The 18,933-nt window shown below is 41.8% G+C and overlaps 1 protein-coding gene and 1 long non-coding RNA gene across 2 annotated transcripts in view; one reads left to right on the top strand and one right to left on the bottom strand.

Moving 5' to 3' along the window:
* LOC107138062 overlaps positions 1 to 161 on the bottom strand; it is a 24,361-nt gene extending 24,200 nt beyond the window's left edge. The window contains exon 1 of the long non-coding RNA XR_001502970.2: positions 1 to 161. This exon is cut by the window's left edge and continues 414 nt beyond it. This is a non-coding gene — a long non-coding RNA (uncharacterized LOC107138062).
* Myo1e (myosin IE) overlaps positions 1 to 18,933 on the top strand; it is a 190,677-nt gene that overhangs the window by 32,783 nt on the left and 138,961 nt on the right. The gene's annotated exons all lie outside the window — the stretch shown is intronic.

Raw genomic sequence — 18,933 nt, forward strand, 5'->3', positions numbered from 1 at the left:
CCCCCCCCCCCCATGAACAATATTTGTTTAGAGTCATTGGTAAATTATTAATGTGCATTCCAATGCTTCATGTTTGAAATACCAGTCCACCCTGTCCATGGGGATTTGATCTCACGCTGTAATCAGCAGAGGGTTCTGGGAAGTGAGAATAGCTGCGGTTTGCTCTTTTAAAGACCTTAAGAGAGAATCAAAAAAGCGGTGGTTATGCAGGAAGTAGGCCTGCTTAGTGTTTGACAGCTGGCAGTTTCCATCTCGAGTCATATGATGCCAGGAACTTGGAAGGAACACTAAATTGTGGGAAAGTTTGGGTGGGCCTCCTCTCCTCCTAGAATGTGCTTCCAAGTGTTCCTGAAGCCCTTTTGAACAGATGTCAAAATCTCTTTGGGTTTGTTCTTACCCAGATGTTTATATTACTGAGTCTTGGGTCTGTTTTCCTCCAACAATGCACGTGTGGGGTGGCATTTGGATATCTAATGAGCTGGACTGGACATATTGTTTTGAAGATCTCTGGCCTTGGCTGCAGGCTGCTTTCTAGTTGAGGCTCATTAGTAAGTCACTCACCTCTGTGATTCCTACACCGAATGGATAGGCTAGCACAGTGACCACATCATCATGTTGCTTGGTGATGATGAGGAGTGACACACCAGATTGGCATGAAGCCTTGGTGGTGTCTCTCCATTTCATAGGACATGAAGTAGCTTGAATGCAAACTGCATGGGGGAGCCAAGCGGACAGCCATGTGCAGCAGGTTATGTTTTGATCAGGTTCATATCTGAATAGCTGGAATCATGTATGTCCTTTAAGTTTCCTGGCTTGTTTTCGTAAAATACTACTGATTGTACTATTTCATGTACGACATGAATGGCACACCTGGGGTTTCCCAGAGATTGTAAGATGAAGTTTCTGACAGAACCCCCCCAGGACCCATTTGTTCAATTGTCTGGTCAGTTGCCAATTCAATAAAAGTGGGTGGAGTTTTTTTTGTTTGTTTGTGTTTTCGTTTTTTTCAGAGCTTACAAAGTCTTGAAGGCTTGAGCCTGGGAATGGGTAATGTTCTCTTGTCTCCTGCAGAATCTCTTTTTCAGTCCACATTCCCTGGGAGGTAGCACAGGACCAAGTGGAAGGCTACTTCCCCAGGGTAAGAAAGCACTATTCTGTTCCCATCTCCTCCTACCTTTGGTATGAGCAAAGGCCACATTCTGCAAGCCTTTTACTGCCGAGGAAACATGCAGGGGTGAAGGTTTTCTTACTCTCTGTCTCTGCTGACATCTCTGTCACCTGGCCTGTGCCTGCTGGGGAGAGTGCAATAGAATTAGGAATTCAGTTACCTATAGAGCTGCTGGTGGTGGTGGGCATGCACCAGCCCCAGCATCACCTCACTCTTGCCACTTACCATCTTCTTCAGAAAGGTAGGAGACTTGTCCCTCCACTGTTGGGGAATCTCAGATTTGTCCAAGATGCATCAGGAAAAATGGTAGCCCAAACTAGCCTATCTTTGACTTCACTCCTTCCTTCACTCATACTCCCAAGACATCAGCATGTCTTATCATTTCTACTTGTAAAGACACATCAAGTCTGAGATCTTACCTTGCTCCATAGCTGCCCCCATTTCAGTGACTCAGCATGGTGCTTCTCACCCAGATGGTGCAGAGAATTCCTAACTGATCTCTCCTCCTCTACTCTTGCCCTCTTGCAGTCTCTACATAGCATTACTGTTTGTAAAGTAAATAAATGCAGATATTTATATAACGCTTACTGTGTATCAGCACAGAAGGGGATATTTAGGACTAGATTTCCTGAAAAAAATTTATGAAGTGCCTTTTTAAAAGTAGTTATATGATCTGGGAGTGTAGATCAGTGGTGGAGTATCCTGGGTACAAATACTCAGCACCAAAAGGAAAAAAAAAAAAAAAAGAGCAGGTATACAGAGAAGCAGACAGGCACTGACTCTTGCAGTGACCCAGGGCTGCATTGGTTGGTAGTGGGTACATAAGAACTGGAGGCAAAATCTTACATTGGTGCTGATGAGAATCAGATTATAGACTCCTGCATGGAGATCTGCACTCGTGAAAAAGTCAGCTAGGAAAATATCTTCCCCTAAAGGGGGGGAGATATTAGTTCTTTTTTCCTACTGAGGCCCCACCCAGTTTCCAGTTCCTAGTGGTGCAGGTAGCTGACTGCCTAAAGCCCAGAGCTCAGGATTGTCCTTTCCCCCTTTGTCCCCTGACTGGCTGTTGTACCAAACTTTTCACATACAATTAGGGAGGTGGCCTTGCACTCAGCCAATGCCAGGTAGACTCTGACTTGGATGCTTGTCAGGTTTCCAGAGTCCTTTCTACTGTGTTCACAAAGGGAGGGATTAATGTAGCAATTACATCATCTTTAATTAACGCATAGCCATGAAATACACAAGTAACAGTGCCTATTTTAACACAAAAGAAGGTCTATAGACAAAAAATAGAATGATATAATCATGAAAATGTAAATCTGCTGTGTAGGAGTCAATTAGGCTCAGAGTATGATTTAAATATCAACAGTTATCATCTGTTTGTGACATTGAAAAGTATCTCGTGATTTCGAATTGAAAGGTAGGTTCAGCCTGACCACCCAACTAATTCTGCTGTGCAAATTCTCAAGAGGAAGTGAGAATTATTTGTGTATTAAGAGGAATATATAGCTCTCTGGGTTTTTTCTTTTTTCTTTCTCTTTTTCTTTTCGTTCTTGCTTTTACTTTTTTCCATTTAAGCACCTGATAATAAAAATGTACCTACATAAAAGAGGAACCAAACCTTTGAGTTTGATTAGCATTTGGTGTCTAAAGAATCTAAGACCCTGAAAAATATGTGGTTGATTTCCCTTTTTCCATTACTTGGAAAGTTCCAGTGGTTGCCTACTGTGCTTTCAGAGGATGTCTTTCTTTCTTTTTCTGTATTGGGGGTGGAACAACGCAGGACCTCCTCTTATGTGCCAGGCAAGTACTCTACCACTGAAATACCTTCCCAGCCCTTTTCAAAATTTATTTTGAGACAGAGTCTCACTAAGTTCCTGGAACTAGCCTTGAATTTGCAACGCTTCAGCTTCAGCTTCTGGAGTTGCTGGGATTACAGGTGTGCTTACCACCATGCCCGGCTTCAGAGGATTCTTGATGCTCCCATGTTCTAATTCAATGGGCAGCCCCAGTCATAGGTCATAGAGGTTAGAGCCCTGCGGGGCTTGGAGATAAATTCATGTCTGCATTTGATAGGTGAGAAAACAGAAGCCAGATATTGATAGTCCAAAGACTTGCCTGAACTATAACATTGGGTCACCATGGATGCCACACACTCAGGAGGCAGAACACTTTACCTCTGCTCAGGTCAATTTAATGGAAATAATGATTAAATTTTAATAATTCTACTTGCAAAAAAGATAAAGAGGAAATGCTAGATTCATTTTTTTTTTAAATAACTGTATGGCTTCATGAAAAAAGGCTATCAAAGTGTTTGAATATGTACATTTTCTTTCTTTTTTTTTCTTTTTTTAGTTGTAGTTGGACACAATATCTTTATTTTATTTATTTATTTTTATATGGTGTTGAGGATCGAACACAGTGCCTCGCACATGGTAGGTGAGAGCTCTACCCCTGAGCCCCAGCCCCAGCCCCCTGGCTATGTATATTTTCTGCTCCTGGTGCTGGGAATGGAACCTACGGTCTCCCCCATGCTAAGCATGTGCTTAGCACTTATTTCTCAAAGGGTATGTTATTGGATTATACTATCGAATTCCAGAAAATCCTGAGTTAAAATATCTAAGTCATCCCAACCAGCGGTTTATAGTGGAGAGATGTACTAAGCAGCAGATCTCACAGCCTGCTGACTGGGACTCCGCAGGAACTTAAGGCCTTTAGTCAAGCTGTGACCATTTCCACAAAATCTCTGGTTATGTCATTTGGAGATCTTTTTTTCCTGATATAAAAGGAAAATTGGGTTAAAGTTGTTAAACTCTGTTGAAAGGAAGATGGGTCCTCAGTTGAAAGGCATTTTTTTTTTCTAAAAAGCTTTAGAATGCTAAAAACAAAAATTCAACTGTTCGAAGTTTTACAAATGGGAAGTTAGTCAGATGGAGATTATCTGGATTTTTCTTCATGCCAGAGTTGCTCCCTGATAGGACTAAGGTTGTTAGGAGTATTTTCACATCTTTAGGACAAAAGGCTTCATTTGACTCCTGAAGTCCACCCATCAGCCTAAAAGAAGCAGCTGCAGCCTTGAGCATTCATTCATCCAACCAGTAATTCTGGGGCCCTGCTATGTGCTACCTTCTGTGAGGTGCCTGGGGTGGGGAGGCAGCCGTCACTCGTATCTTGGCTTTGGGGAGAATGCCCCCTTAGACTGGGGGAGCTCTGTCTGGCAGCACCTCTGAGATACTTCTTCCCCACCTTTTCCTCACTGTGAACCAACCCACATATACGAGTATCCCCTAGGGCTCCACCATACCTGCCCAGCTCGGAAGATGGCCTGATCTTATTTTTTAACCCTAACTCAGAAGCAGGTGACCTATGACTTGTTCAGAACTGGGTTCTCCACAGATGTGATGAGGAAGTAGGTATCACCTTTCTGGCCATGCCCCTGATAGTTTAGGGTTCTTTAAAATTTATTATTACTTTAAAAACAAGTATTCAAAGTTGCATGCAGTAGGGGGAAATCTTCAATTTCTACTACTGCAGAGTCTGAGGCTGGAGGATCTCAGGTTCAAGGTCAACCTAGAAAATTAATGAGACCTTGTGTCAAATAAATAAATAAATAGCATTCTCTTGTATTTATCTCATGATTTCAGGATTAAACTGTTTTGGCTGACATCTGCACTGTCATGTGTTTACAGAGGTATCACAGCAACAAAGAGTTAGGTCTGAGTTTTGTTGTTGTTGTGTTTCCTTGTCATGCTGGGGATCTCACTCAGGGCCTTGCACATGCTAGACCAGAGCTCTATCAATGAGATACATCCCCAGTATTTTTTTTTTTTTTTTTGTGAGGTAGGGTCTCATTGACTTGCCCAGGCTGGCCTCAAATTCGCAATCCTTTGGCCTCAGCCAAATCCCGAGTTGCTGGGATTTGTGCCACTTCCATGATCAGTATATGTCTGGGTTTTCTAACAGTGTAGATCTAATCCCCTTAGCCTCCTGTTCATGTAGATGCATGTGCTTGACTGACTTCAAGCCAATGCTCTTTGACCTCAGAAAACCGACCTGTCTTACCCTTTATTGGCCAAGGCTTCTCTTTGTATTTATGAGTTGTGGCCAAAGTGGGTCCTGTCTTTAAGGACTTGGGAGAGGACCCCCCCCCCCCAAATTGGACCCTGAACCTCAGATATTGCTAGAATTCTGTTTTTATGCTGCTTTTGGAGGCTTCCTCTATACCTAGGCAGCCAGTGGGTCTTCTGGGGCTGGAGAATGCACTGTGGGTACATGGAAGTGGCTTTGTTGTTCCCAACTCAGAACACCGGAACCTGCGAGCTTTGGTAGTAATAGAAGGTGACAGCCCCCCCCCCCCCCCGACCCTCACCGTGTGCTCTGATGAACTAGCCAGATCCCTCTCTGGCTGCACTTTGTCCCAAGCCTGCTGCTTTCTCTTAACTTCAAGGCCCTGTTCCCTCCAGCACAGTGGGGGCCCCGCAGCACACCCCAACACTCACCCAGTCATCAGAGGAATGCGCTCAGCCAGTCTCCATCTTGTCCTCAGTTTTAACTCTGAATGTTAATTTCCTGTTGAAATTGTTTCTTTATATATCACGTTCAGAAATTACCGTATTTCATTAAACTTAAGACTCCATTGGTTTTGTTTTGCCTTGTTTTTTGTTTTAGAAACCCATGTTTATTTGCTGTCAACCTTATTTCCATTTTTGGTTGTCCCTGATTTCAGAAAGCACCATTTTTTAATATACCCTTAAGAAAGAAAAATACTGTTAACTAAGTGAAGCTATGTCATCAGTGATGAGATGCATTCTGATTTCAGATAAGTTAAACGCTAGAAACAAAACAAACCAACATCCTTTTTACCATCCATCAAATCTGGGTCAGGGCTTGATTAGCTTCCACGTTCCCTCTGAGAGAATTGCTTAGGTTTTTAAAACAGCCAGGTAAGCAGGACAGTTTCCTTTTGGCCCATCACTGGCTCTCTCGGCTTCCTTCTTCCCCATGCTAGGTAAGCACTTTGAACTTCAGCACTTAACTAAATGTCTGTATGGTCTGGATTGTTAACCACAAGAGGTTTGGGCTTTTGTATTTAAAATGCTGTTGGTTTCTTGTTCTTTCTTTCTCTCTGTTTCTCTCTCATCCTCCTATTTTTCTTCCTCCTTCTTCCTTTACATTTTTCAAAATTAAGAAATAGCTTTTGAGGCCAAAATTATCAAGGCAATTTGTAGGTATGGATGCAGCTTCCTGGTGACAATTTCCTACATTATAAGAGTGACACAAGACACACCTTTAAAAAAATTTTTTTTTAAAGAGAGAGAGAGAGAATTTTTAATATTTATTTTTTTTTTTAGTTTTCGGCGGACACAACATCTTTGTTTGTATGTGGTGCTGAGGATCAAACCCGGGCTGCACGCATGCCAGGCAAGCACGATACCGCTTGAGCCACATCCCCAGCCCAAGACACACCTTTTTTGAATAGATTCCAGTTTACCTTAGCTGAGAAGGGTAACAGGGAGCAGTAATCAGTGAAGGAAAAAGGGCAGGAATGATCCTCAAGTTCAAAGATACCTATCTTGGTTTGGTATTGCAGCTTCTCCTTGTCCAGAAATTCTGACAATCTCAGACGTTATTCTTGAATATTTCTGGTGATTAAGAACACATTGTCTAAGAAAGGAGCCTGCTTATTTTTGAGCAGCTGAAGTTATTAGACACATTGCAGCAGTTACATTTGTTATTTTTATTTTTAAAAACAATTTTATATAATCCATTGATTTTGGAATCAGAGTAAACATAGGTTACCACAGAAACTTTGTTTCTGAGCAAAAATTTATTTTTATAATGTCTAACCATCCATGCTAATTTTTTTTTTCCCTGCAGAATTACCCAGCCATGCAAATCTTTCAAATCCATTTCACAGCACTTACCTCCTTCCAGACTTAAAATGTCCAGTTCTTATAAGACAGGACATCAGATAGACCTGGATTCAAGTTCAACCTTGTGTTTTATTCATTGTGTTGTCTTGGGTAATGTTCTTACTTTTCTCATCTTTCAAATGGGGATGATAGTAACCTTTTCCTCCTAGAGTATTGTGAGAATCAAATTAGTTGATGCATGTGAATTACCAACTGGTGCAATGTCTGGCAAACAGTAAGCACTCAATAAGTACCAGCATCCTTAGTCACCATGCAGTTAGGCTTTGCTCCTCCCCATCCCCCCACTCTAAAAACAAAAACATCTTCCTCTTTTTTTAACTTCCTAGTTTCTGTAAATGGCAACCCAGATCTTCTAGTCTCCTAAGTTTGAATTCTTGATGTGATCTTTTGGGGAGATTTTAATCCTTCACTTGATGTCTGTGTCCAGTTAGTTATCAAGTTTTCCATTTTTCCTCTGATTCTCATGACCTCTCATTTTGACAATTATACATATCAAATACCTGGTTTTCTTGCCTCTCCTTTTCCAGAACAGTGTAGTAGGTGAAGCAGGGTTCAAATTTTGATTGCATTGTATTGGCAAGACATCAAAACACTTTGAGACTTTGCAGAGTATTGGCAAGACATCAAAACACTTTGAGACTTAGTTCCCATACATGTTGAGCATTCTTCATCAGCAAACCTGAAATCCAAAATGTTCCCAAATTCAAAAATTTTAAAGCACCTACTTGACATCACAAATGGAAATTTTCACACCTGACCTCCTTATAGGTCAAAGACAAAACACAGATGCACTAAAAATATTTGTGTAAAAGTATCTTCAGGCTATGTGTATACTTGTAGGTGAAACATAAATGAATTTCACATTTAGAGTTAGTCCCATTCCCAAGATATCTTATTGTAAATATTACAGAGTCTGAAAAAAATCTGAATTTGGAAATTTAGAACTCTAAAACAGACCTTGACTCAGGCACTTCAGGTAAGGGCTGCTAAACCTGTGTCAGAATGATGTGCATCTCATGGCCACCTCTTCCTGGTGATTTTTGGGTAATGACATAGGATTGTAAAATGAATCTCCAGAGAGGCCTGGGCACACGTGAGATATTCATTAAATGCCGGTTATCTCTGGTGTCCCCTCCAGTTCATTTTACATAGAGAGACCACTTGAATTTATGAAACCACAGTACCAATTACATAGTACTTTAGTTAAAAATCCACAGTGACTTCCCATGTCCTACTAAGATAGGTCTAAATTCTTCTGCCATCTGAAATATAGAGCCAAGTTGGATTGCTTGAATGCTGGCTCTATGGCTTAGACAAATCCTAGAACATCTCTGCCTTGGTTTCCTTGTCTGTGGAATGGGAGGGATGATAGTAGTACCTGCATCATAAGGTTATGAGGTTCACTCACTGGACTGAATTATTTAGCCCACTGGAAGGACTTGCCTCCCACTGTCACATCAGCATCCCTTCCTGGCCTCATCTCTCATTGCTCATCTTTGACTACTCTTAAGCAGATCATCTGCTCTCAAATCTGTGCCCCAATACTGCCTCTCTTTTGCATTAATGTTTACTGCTCAGTAAAAAAGAACTCCCCCTGTCCCCAGGGTTCCAAACCAGTGCGGGAAGGACACCATTAATACCAGACTGTGTCGTAGTCCTTCAGCTGGGCCTGCTGATCTCAGGGCAGGAAACTGCCACAAATGGTTACCTTGTGTATGCCACTAGCTATCTCCCCTCCTCTTTCTCCTTCCTTTCTCCCTTCTTACCTTCCGTCTGTCTCTTGCAGTGCTAGAGATCAAACCCAGGCCTTCCCATGTGCTAGGCAAATGTTCTACTATTGAGCTTTACCCTCAGCCCTGCATGAGCTTTCTTTTTGGAGGTCTCATTTTTTTTTTCTTTTTCTTCTTGTAATGAGTTTTGATGTGTTGCACTGGCTGACCTTGAACTCTTGATCCTCCTGCCTCAGCCTCCAGAGTAGCGGGGATTGTAGGCACATGCCATCATATTCGGCTATGGAGGTCTCTTATTGCGGCTCTCTTCCCAGATTATTTCCTCTGTTGGGTTTACCTTAGTGATTGTGCATTTAGAATTTGCTTCAAAAACCTTGCATGTTGTCATGATTCATGTCAGACTAAATTCTTAGTTACAAACTCTCAGGTTTCTTTGGAGAGAAGAGAGAAAAAAATATGTCTTTGGGGCATTATTTTATTTCTCTTACCAAACTGTTTAAATTGTTGGTTGACTTGTTGATTTGCCTCATTGGACAGTAAATCCTGTGAGGGCAGGTAAAGTGCTCAAGATCTTGTTCATGTCTGCCTCCCAACTCATACCACAGTGTCAGGCACATGATAGGCATTCAATGCTTATTGATGAGTTGCTGGGTGGGTGATGGGTGGATAGATGGGCATTTAGATGAACGGATAAATGCATACATTGGAGTGAGACTGGAATGTGTGATGCTGTTCTTGGCATGTCCAAATTATACTTTTTTTTCTCCCTAGGGAGGAAGCCAGGTCTAGCATGAATATGACTCAATATTCCAGAATACTCCGGGGCTACTGAGGCTATTTAACTTTGCTGCCGATAAAGCCAAAGGAAGTTAGTTGTTAGCATTTAGAAGCTATATCTTAGCAACAACATCTTCACATTTACTTGGATTGATTCCAGCTTTATTTCCTCATTATATTTTCAGTTTTTAGTATGTATTATTTGCTCTTTGTGATATCTTCCTTACACAGGGAATATTGAAAGGGACTTGCCAACAGACCTTGAAGACTTCACATATATTCTCTGAGAAGTCTATTGTGGGAAACAAGACCTGGTGTCCAATCCATACATAAGGAAATAAATTTTGCAATTAAAAGAACAGCTCATATTGGCAAGAAGTGATCAGAAATAAAGTAGGAAGCACAAATGTGGAAAAAGTATGCAATCATGTGGTCATAATATCAGAATTCTTTCTGGCTTTTATTCATTTTTATCCCTTTTCTTTTTTTCTCTTCTGTCTATTAATACTGCTAGGAAGGAAGACAGCGTACTGCCCACAAATTTTTGGCAGACTTGAGGATAAGTTAATTAGCATTTTGGCTTCCACTATAGAGAGCAGACCCTATTCTCTTATAATGGGTGCTGTCAAGGAAGCTTTTGAAAGCGAGGGAAAAATGGCACCCACTCTGCTGTCAAGGATTTTTATGAGGGTCAAGTAGCTTTGGCAAGAATTCAGTCCAGAATGTCTTGGCTTTAACAAAGAATGCCACAGCCGCCCTTGTGACAGGTTAGATTAGCCATGAACCTGGATGCACTAAATTCTTAAGATGGTGAGAGATTGTTGCATTCTGGCACAAGAATTTCTTATATACTCCCTGCCACAATTTTTTTTTTTTTTTTTGCAAGATTTGATGGTTTGACAGCTGTTCTTTTCTCTCTGCTGCTACTCACGACCATACGTAAAGTCACCATGAGCCAGACCACCCCGACATTTATTGGTCCTCTGATATCTCAACACATAGAGAATTCCTTGGTGTTTATAAAATGTTCCAAAAGTCTATCTTAAGTAGTCCATGGGTTACAGCTTATTTGTCTCTGAGAAAGTCTGAATTAATTTTCAAATTCCACCTGAGTAAATTTTAGACTAAATCACAGATAAATATTAGCATTACTCTTAATCTAAGAGTAGGTTTTTTTTTTTTTTTTAGGGTTTTTTAAAATTACTTTTAATTTTTTATTAGCATCAGCCATGGTATTGGGGCATTATTTTATTTCTAAAGGTGGAAGATTTAAGGAGGATGTTAAGGTGATAATTCTTAATTAATTGCAAATACATGAATACCAATTCAGTCTTCCTAAAAGCCCAGTGAAGTAATGTTGTTATCATACCCATTTTACAAATGAGGACATTGAGACAGAGAGGTTAAATAAGTTGCCTATGTTTTCTTTCCATATCAGTACTAGGTCTTTACTGAGGTGTCTTCCAACCCCAATGGGTTCAAATTCCTTTCTCGGATGGAGATGATAATCAGGTCAAATATATGGCTGAAGAAGTGAAAGACAAAGAGGTAGGAGTTGTGTTGGATGAGACTCTTGGGGGGCTCATGTAATAGAAGCCATTGCTTATTTTTTGGCTGGGGTACTGGGCTCAATAACTGAGCCACATCCCCAGTCCTATTTTGTATTTTAGTTAGAAACAGAGTCTCACTGAGTTGCTTAGGGCCTCACTGTTGCTCAGGCTGGTTTTGAACCTGCAATCCTCCTGCTTCAGCCTCCTGAGCCACTGGGATTACAGGCATGTACTACCGTGCCCAGCTTCAGATAACTTATTTTTTTTAAAAAATCACAGAGCTAGGTGTGTTGGTGCATGCCTGTAATCCCAATGACTTGGGAGGTTAAGATAAGACAATTGCAAGTTCAAGGCCAGCTTCAGCAACTTAGCAAGACCTTGTCTCAAAATAAAAAAATAAGCTGGGGAAGTAGCTCAGTGGTAAAGTGCCTCTGGATTCAACCATCAGTACCAAAAAAAAAGAGGTGATGGAGGTGCGGGGACAATCGTGGGCTGTCTCATACCTTCCAAGAAATGAAGGAGCAGCCTCAGCTGCAAGAAGCTCAAGCAAAGGAGACTTTGGCTATTCTGTTCAGCTCAAAAGCTACATACCAGGCTCCTTGAGGCTAGTGATATGTTTACACCATATGTGTGTGTGTGTATATATATATGTGTATGTGTGTGTGTGTGTGTGTGTGTGTATATATATATAGAGAGAGAGAGAGAGAAAAAAATTTAAAAATTGATTTTCATATGAAAATTCAAATTTTCAGCTCCTAGAAAAATCAGACCTGGCAACCTTAAGCTGCATTCATCAGTGGTAATTGACTGGAGCTGCATGGTGGCTGCGCCTTCCTCAGACCCTTCCCCTTCCTGCAGCTCAGCTTCCCCACCCCCTGCCCTATCCCATCAGTCAGCTTATCATCTGTCTGGGTCCATTGACATTGCTGTTCCTTCTCTAGACCAGGGTTTCTCAGCCTTGACACTGCTGACATTGTGGCCCAGATGGTTCTTTGTTGAGGGGTTCTGTGTTGTGGATTGGAGAATGTTTAGCTGTGTCCTTGATCTCCCACTCACTAGATCCAATAGGACATCCTCAGTGTGACAACCAAAAATGAATCCAGAAGTTCCCCTGGGCGCAAAATTGCCCCCAAATGAAAACCATTAGGTAGTATGAGGAGCCTAAGCCATTGGCAGATAAGTCTCCAAATCTCTCCATTATGAATTCTTGGGAATGAGAATCCATTTGGGGTCTTCTCCTCTGGCCAGGTGCCAGTGTGGCATTGGTCATCAGGAATGCCACCTCCTGCAGAAAGGGAAGCAGGATGGGCAACCCAATCAATCAGTATGTATCACAGGGTGTGGAAAAGAGGGCAAAACAAAAAAGAGAGGCCAGGAATAACTCTATAACATTCTTCCCTTTCCAAAGGTGTATCTATTTGTATCTATTTTCTTATTGTTCTTTCTGTAGTTACACACATAGTTGCCATTCTCATTCTGTGGTTGAGGAAGCTGGAATTCAGAGAGAAGTTTAAATTGCTGCTTGAGTGCAGGTTGTGAGGAGGTAAAGAAAGGATTAGAATGTAAGCTTTCAGGAATCCACCTCTGGGTACCCCTAAAATGGCAGCCACCTATAACAGACACCCTGTCCACTCTGGGGAGACTTAAAGAAGAAAAGCTCAACTGTCTATCATCAGACACAGCCCAGGCCTGAAAACATGAATGGTACAGTCACTCACATTTGCAGAGCAGGTTCAGCTGGCAGGAGGCCACCCTGTCTAACTCTCACTCAGATGGTCTGGGTGTGACCCCACCATTATGGTCTCTCTGGAGTTTCAATGCATAGGAGCAATTAAGTCATTCTTCTAATTTCATGTGGTACAGAGAGTCTCGAGCCAAAAATACCATGCTTGGTTCCTACTTTTAGACTTTCAGGGAACTATCTCCTCCTTTTCTCCCTATGGTTAATTTTGATTCCTTTTCTTTTTCTCTTCCTAAATGCAATGGCTAGAATTATAGTCTTGTTTTACTTAGCGAGAGGTTCGAGGGGGTCACAGAACCAAAGCAAATCAGAACCCAGCCAACCTTCATTTGTCAGAAATAGTGAAAATGGGGAATTGTTTGGAGGTCCTCAAATACCCAAGTTCAAAACATAAAAGGTTGTGCAGATTTATCTCTGGTGACTCACCACAAAATGGCCACTGAAATATGGGGTGACAAAGGAAGTAGCTGTATCTATTTACCTATTATTATCTCTGGGTCCTAGATAACCACAATAAAACCACTTTATCTTTAATGTGTAGAATTTCTTGTCTCAGAGGACTATGAAATTAGACCTGTGTTGTTTCCTTAAATAACAATTTTTATCTAGATCTCTCCCAGATATTTATTAACAGTCACTTCCTGGCAGTCAGATGGCATATACTCATGTGCACCCAATGTCTCAGTCTACATGTGTACCATCATTTAGGTTATAAACCAAGAACTAGGCCTGGGGTTGTGGCTGAGTGGTGGAGTGCTTGCCTCACACATGTAAGGCACTGGGTTCGATCTTCAGCACCACATAAAAATAAATAAACAAAATAAAGACATTGTGTCCATCTATAACTAAAAATATTTTTAAAAAGAACTAAATGATATGAATTCTAGTTAGAACATTTATTATTATTATTATTATTATTATTATTATTATTATCGCGAAGGATTGAACCCTAGTTCTTGTGCAGGCTAGGCAAATGCTCTACCATAGAGCTACATTTTCAGCCCTTTTTTCTTTACTTTTATTTTGAAATGGGGTCTCACTGAGTTGCTTAGGCTGGCCTTGAACTTGGAATTCTTTTGCCTCAGTTTCCTGATTAGCTGGGATTAAAGGCATGTACCATCATGCCCAGCTAATTAGAATTTTTTTTTCAGTATGAATAGCTATCATAAGCTTATTTAATATATGTCTTCTCACTAGGACAATGGGTTTTCAAAAACTTTCGCCTGCATCCGAGCCACCTGGATGACTTGCTAACACACAGATTGCTGGGCCTCACCCCCATACCCAGATCATCTCTTTTAGTAGGTCTGGGGTGAGGCCAGAGTCTCTGCATTTCTAACAAGATTTCAGATGTTTTCTACTGCTAATGCTCCATTTTGTCATCTAGAATAGTCAAGAATGGTGCTTTAAGGGCTAAGGATGTAGTGTATTGGTAAAGTGCTTACCTAGCCTGTGTGAGGCCCCTGGGTTCCATCCCCAGCCCACAAAAATAAATGGTCAAAAAAGAGTGGTGTTCTAAGTATCAGGTTTTCCCCAGCAGTAGTGATGATTAGCCCTTTCTGCTTCTGTGCCCTTCTTCCTATTGTCCCTGGGAAAGTCCCCTCTCTTCCCATTGGCTGACAAAGTCAGCTGTGTCCTCCCAGCCCAGCCTAAGTCTCCATTTCCCCACAGAGACTTTCCTGATCAGTCAACAGAGATCATTTCCTTCTCTGAACTCTTCCAACTTTTATTTTTTTTTTAAATTTTTTTTATTTATTTTTATTGTTTAATTTTCGGCGGACACAACATCTTTGTGTGTATGTGGTGCTGAGGATCGAACCCGGGCCGCACGCATACCAAGCGAGCGCGCTACCGCTTGAGCCACATCCCCAGCCCAATTTTTTTTTTTTTTTTTTTTTGAACTGGGATTGAACACAGGGCTCCATGCATGTGAGGCAAGGGCTTTACCACTGAGCTACATCCCAGCTCCCCAACTTTTAAACTCTAACATTTAATCCTCTATGTGTTTCATGTACAGAGTGATGCATGTTAGTCCTTTCCCCAACTAGAACAGATAAATTTGATAAGTGAAAATGAGCCTGCTTTATTAGGCCACCACATCAGTGGATTCAACCAACTGCAGGTTGAAAAATATTCAGGAAAAAAAATTGCATCTGTACTGAACATGTACAGATTCCTTCTTGTCATTACAACACAGTGGAACAACCATTTAGCATTGTGCTTACATTGTATTAGGTATTATGGGAAATCTACAGATGAATTAAATTATGCAGGAGGATGTGCACAAGTTATATGCAAACATATCATTTTATATAAAGGATTTGAACACCTGTGCATTTTTGTGTCCTCAAGGGGTCTGGGAACCAATCCCCTGTGGAAACAAGGGATGCCTATATACTCTTCCAAATGTTCTTGAACCTGACACAGAGCTAAGCACATTGTAGATAACTCAATAATTTATTGAATGATGAAGATTCAAATTGAATTCAGAGTGAAAGTAGAGTACTCACGTGCCACCAACTGATGTAGCCATTGGTAGTACCTGATAGATCTGCCGCACTATGCTTCTGATATGATAACTTCTGTGGTTTCTGTACTCAAAGCCACCAATCCTTCAGTCCATCTCAGTATCACCTGGACTTTGGTCCTCTGGGCTTGCTCAGTATGAGAGACTCCCAGTCCTACTCTCAGGGTCACCTTGACAGTGGTCTCTGTCACCATGCCTGCTATCTATTATGTGTGAGAATCAGTTCCTGGACTGCAGGGCAGAGTGATGGCTGTAGGTCAGTGTTCAAGGAGAGAGTTGGAGGGCGAGAGTGAGGAGGATTATCCTGGGAGTGTCTGTTGGGGCCCATGAAGACTTGACATGACATACAAGGAGCTTGAACTTGGTCCTATAGAAAGGGGAGCATTGGTTTGTTTGTTTGTTTGTTGTTTGATACTGGAGACGAACTAGGAACACTTCACCACTGTGATAACTTCCCAGCCCTTTTTATTTTTTTTTATTTTTGAGTTGTCTTTTTAATTTTTTATTTGCAAAGTTGTCCAGGCTGGCCTCAAACTTGAAATCCTCCTGTCTCAGCCTCCTAAATCGCTGGGATTACAGGCTTATGCTACTGCACCCAGAGAAAGGGGAGGGCTTTTTAAAAGGAGGTGACAAAATCAGGTGTGTTCTGGAGGCTGCTGGCTTCTTGTGGAGTAATCTAAATTACCAAAGGCAAATTTTTGAAGCCGAGGAATTGTGATTCAAAGACCTTTTTCTTCGTGGTCAGCTCTTCCTACCTTTTTTAGATTATTGTATTAGATTTCCAAGGCTGTTGTAGTAAATTACCACTTGGTGACTTCAAACAGCAGAACTTGATGCTCTCTCAGTTCTGGAGACTAAACTCTAAGATCCAGGTTTTGCAGGGCCATGAATCTCTGAAGGCTCTGCCCCTTGCTTAGCTGCAGGTGATGCCAGCCGCCCTTGGCACACAGACAGATCACACCAGCCTCTGCCCATGTCATCATGGGGTCTTCTCCTTGCTATGGCCTTCTTGTATGCTTGTCTCTGTGTCCCTTTCATAAGGACAACAGTACATTGAATTAGGGGCCACCCTGATGATCTCAACATGATTTCATCTGTAAAGACCCTATTTCCAAATAGGGTGACACCCACAGGTGCTGGGGGTTAGAACACAGCCGCACTCCTGACAGACATACTTGACTACACCTTGTTACATTAGGCTTGGGCTTGCTGCCACCCTCAAGCAGCTCTGGTGGCCTGTGTGATGTATTCTTGGGGAGGTCCAGGAGCACCTCCTCCTGGAGTATTCTAGTGGCTCATTTAAGTAACTATGAGGAGAGGGTGCACAGAACCAAAGCAGCAGGCAGTGGGGAACCCGCCAAAGAGATCAGTAAGGATGCTATTGTTAGTGAGAGATAAAGAGGCCATAACCTATTATGTCCCACTGTCCTCCTCTATATAGGTCACCTATGAAAACCTATAAAATGTTACAGAAATCTATAAAGTTGCTCAATTTAAGTTTTTATTGGTGTCCTATATAAAGGACAATGGGACATAATAGGTTAAGTAAGATGATGGTGGTGAGAATAGGGAGCCTGGGTCTACAGTTGAAGAACAGGTCTACAGCAGAACAGATAGGATCAGATGGGAGGAGAAGGACTCCAGAGTGATTCTTAGCCTATTTATAAATGTGTGTGTAGGAATGTAATATCTATCTGTATGTGTGTTGTACATATTTTTGGAAAGATAAACAAGGCCTCATAGACAACCTTCTTCCTAATTAACTTGAATTATGCTGCATTGTGCTGGAAAGCAGAGTAACAAAGTGGAAATGATATGGAAGAAATTGAAGAACAGCCTTGGAAATCTATGTAAGAAAAGACATTTTAAAAGGAAATTGAAAAAGTCACAGATTTTGGCTGGCAGTCCCCCCAGTGAAGGGTTCTTTAAAGGGAGCACAAGTGTCAAAGGAAACAACAACCATCAGACAACAGAGTTGGGACACAGCCTACAGGTAGCCCTGTCGCTGTCTGGCCTGGGAATGGTGCTGCCTGACCCCCAGAGCCTCAGGAGTCCTCAGTGAGCCTGAGGTGCCTGGTCTTGGCATCGCCATCATCATCTTAGCTCACCCTTCAGTTACACTTAGTCAGTGGCTTTTGCATCCATTATATATATGGTTTGCAAATCTAAATCAATGGAAAATCCAGGTCGATGGGTCAGAAAACCCTAATTCAAGTTCTGTTTTGTTTTTAAGGAGTGCGGTGTTGGACAAGACTTTTCACTTCTCAAAGCTTCATTTTCTTACCAGTACATGGAACACCAACACCATTCTTAAAGGATTTTTGTGAGGCTAAACAGCAATTGATGAATGGAAAATGCTCGGCTCTCAGCTCCTGCATAGTACAAAGACGTTCTCTTTCCATCTCCCTTTCCATCTTCGTTCTCTTTGTTCTAAGTTTTCTGACTGAGGCCCAGAGTTCTTTCTGCCATTCCTGCCTCTTGGGAATAAAACATCAATAAATAAAAATAGATAAATCGTAAACAAATTTCTCTAAAGGATCAGAAAAAAAAAAAAAACTCATTGGATAATGACAAATTGCATACTCACCCAAAAGGCTAAATTGACAGTCTTGTAGAAGGTATAAGAACAAAGGTAAAAAGGAAATTCAGAATTATAATCAGGATTGACATAGCTCAAATTTGAGAGGCAGAACTAGTATTCGAACTGTCCCTTTCCCACACTGGCTCATCCCGCGGCCCTGCTTGCTCTCCTTCTGATAGAAAACGGCTCTGCAGAACCTCATCCTCCCAGGAGCCTAGGTGTTGATGCAGCCTCCGTGGATGTGGCCAGCGAGCCACACTCAAGCGCTACTGGAGTGTTTGGAGAATGGCTGTCGCCCAGGCCTCATTGGCAGCTCCCTTGGGTGACATCCACTTGGACTTATTTTGACTCCAAAGTTAGAAAGCAGTGGCCTACATTTTTAGCTAAATAAAAGCTAGAAGGGATGATCTCGTTAGGCCTGCCCCCACCACCAGTGTCTCTGTGCTCTCTTCAGTCTGCTTTTCCAGTGCCCCTCTTATCTGCTTACAGCCCATCCTGAAATCCCTAACCAGCAGTTCCATTTTGGAGACGGTCCCACAGAAAGGTTAGCTCAGGGGTGCAAAGATCCAGGTACAGGAAGGCCTGCTGCAACAGGAGAGGGAAACCACGAAAATAACCCAAAGGGCCTTTCACAGGGGATGTTAGATGAATGACACCTTGAGCAAGTGACTCACACCCTCAGCTCCTTGTTTGTGACATGTAAACTACTAATAACCAGCCTGACTACAGGACCTTGACATGATGAGTATGATTGCACTTGTAAATTGCAAATGGTTTTGCAAATGTAAGGGATACAGCAGTCAACAGTGGAAAAAGTCCTTGGAGGCCTTTTACAGATAAAGGCATTTGATGTATTTAAACCCTTGGCACTTGCAAATTTAACTGTTAAGGCTTTGCCAACCTGTGGAGCAACTCCTTTGCAATTT

Source organism: Marmota marmota, unplaced genomic scaffold, assembly GCF_001458135.2.
Source record: "Marmota marmota marmota unplaced genomic scaffold, marMar, whole genome shotgun sequence".
Taxonomy (NCBI): domain Eukaryota; kingdom Metazoa; phylum Chordata; class Mammalia; order Rodentia; family Sciuridae; genus Marmota; species Marmota marmota.